This window comes from Echinops telfairi, unplaced genomic scaffold (assembly GCF_000313985.2).
Source record: "Echinops telfairi isolate 266 unplaced genomic scaffold, ASM31398v2 ScPeMD7_7400;HRSCAF=8409, whole genome shotgun sequence".
Classification (NCBI taxonomy): Eukaryota; Metazoa; Chordata; class Mammalia; order Afrosoricida; family Tenrecidae; genus Echinops; species Echinops telfairi.
The window spans coordinates 59,495,477-59,498,036 of NW_022111300.1; positions in this window are offsets into that span (position 1 = coordinate 59,495,477).

Below are 2,560 nucleotides of genomic sequence, written 5' to 3' on the forward strand. Positions count from 1 at the left end.
GGAGGGCCTGACGAAGGAAAATTGACGTGGTTACAACAGATTGTCTTTATAAACGTGGTTCTTTCTTGTGGAGGGGGGGACAAGAGAAATAGGCTCCCGTGGAGGTGAGGAAGGCTGGGCAGGGGTGGCCAATACCAGTAATCATGATTAAGAAGCCCGGGAGGCAAAGGGATCTTTATAAACCTAGTTATTCTCAAGGAGAGAAAGTAGCAAGCCCACACTAAATTGGATCCTGGAAGCCTGCTCTCCAGCAGGTGCTGGAGAGGGCGGTTTGGAGGCCCGGGGAACAAAGAATTACGGCTTCACTTTCTCCAGTTGGAGTCACCGGGGCATAGGATGCTGAAATGACTCATCCCCGACATCTTTCCTTTGTTTCCTTCCGTGTGTCTTTCGGTCTCCCCTGTCTTCTTCCACCTGCCCTTGCTAGTGCTGCCTTGTGGACATGAGCTGGACCCCCAAATCACACGGCTCCTCTTGTCTCTGGGAGACTGCAGTTTACATACCTGCCCTGCTAAGATCCATGTACTTTGGGCCTGTTGCCAGGAGAGACCAGTCCCTGAGAAGGACGGCATGCTTGGGGAAGTAGAGGGACAGTGGACAGAGGAGGAAGAGCTTCAGAGAGGGATTGGCACAGTGGTGGCAACCTTGGGCCCAGACGTAACAATGGTCGGGAGGGTGAGGGGCCTGGCCGTGTCTCCTTCATTGCAGATAGGGTCGGTGTCTGTCAGGAGAGAGTCCCTGGCACCTAACCACAGCACACTTCCAGATGGGATCAAGAGAGAGGGGAGATACGGGTGATAGTGTGGGATGGCTCCTTCTGCGCAGAGACTCCGTTTTAGAGCTTAGGAGCTCGGCACAGCCAGTCTACAAAGAACGGATGCCTGGCTCCATAGGTTTCTGGGTGCTGTGAGAACGCATGGTGTGGAAAACACACATCCCACACAGTCCCTGACTGGTTATGCACGCTTAGAGGGTTGTAATGGGCAGAACCCCAATGACTGGCTCTCAGGAGCATGCAGCGGCAGTCGGCAAGTGGCACACGTTCACCAGAAACAGCCCTAAACTCTGATGAGATGCCAGATATTCCGGTGAGGGACCAGCATGGTTTGGAAAGAAAGAGACAACACGATGTGTTGTGTATGGACATTTTTATTTGGGGAATATCACTGAAGGCACACGATTGACAAGGATGAGATTTTCCATCCATCAGTGGTACAGTTATAGCCCGGAGACCTTGTCGCACATTGGGAGACCATTGAGAAGGAGCCCACTCATTGCACACCAAAGAAAACAAGCTCAGAAGAAATGCCTGGTCATGTGAAGCCTTTCTGCCCCACAGAGCAAGCCTCTCACAGATTTCTCCCCAGGAGTGTTGATGAAGAGAACAGGCTGCAGTAACCATAATAAGAATGCCGCGGTTGCGAATTATTTCCGTTGTTCCATCCTAGCTCCTCCCAGTGCTGCCACCAAGGTCCTGAGGGAGAATGTCCACGGCCGGGAGGCCCCTGAGCCCCTGCCTTCCCTGCTTCTCCCCGATGGAAAGCTGCCTGGTAAGAAGACTAGTGTCTCTCGGCTGTCAGAAAGCAAAGATGCTGCTTTGAGGAGCAAGGTGTTTGTGAAACCTGGACCCTGATGAGGAAGAGCAGAGAGGAATCAACCCATGAGAATGAAGCTCCAGAGCAGCGGTGCTCCACCTGTGGGTCATGACCCCTTTGGGGGTTGAAGGACCCTTTCACAGGGGTCGCCCCATTCATTACAGTAGCAAAACGACAGTGCTGAGGGCACCACGAAAGTAAAGCTGTGGTTGGGGGGTCACCGTGAGGAGCTGTATGAAAGGGTCAGGGCACGAGGAAGGCTGAGAACCACTGCTCTAGAGGAAGGAGATTGGAAGTACCAAGCAGCAACATGGTTTGGGAAGAAGTGCACCCACAATGCTCATTCGTAGTGAGGATGCGGAGGCTCCAGACGTGCGATCAGGAGGCCCCATTGCTAGAGTAGGCCATCATGTTTGGTCCAGTGGCGAGGCCAGTGAGCAGCAAGAGAAGTCTCTGTCCGTTGGACTGACACTGTGACTGTCAGACTGGCTTGAAGGAGACCCATGATTGGGAAGGAGGAGGGCCCAGCACGTGGCCACAGTTTGTTCTGTTGGAGCTGCGGTTCTCACTCTTCCTCACGCCACGGCCCTTTCAGACAGTTCCTCATGTGTGCTGACCCTCTCACCAGAAACTCATTGCTACTTCATCACTGTCATTTTGCTACTGCTCTGAATGGGGCGACCTCTGTGAAGGGGTCACGACCCCCAGGCTGAGGACCCTGTGTTAGAGGTATACAGAGTCACCATGCATGAGAGCAAGCTGAATGAGAACAAGCAACAAGGACAGAAATGGTTTTCCTCCATTGCCTTCATTCCTGTGTGGTCACTTGTTCAGTCAAGCCATTCTCCGTCTTGTGTGTGTGTGGGCCTGGGGGTGAGAACCAACAGCACCAAGGTTTCCTTTGGCCCTGCGCGATGGAGAAGGTTTATTCTTATGGCAGCAGGCAGAAGACGCAGGGGAGGCGG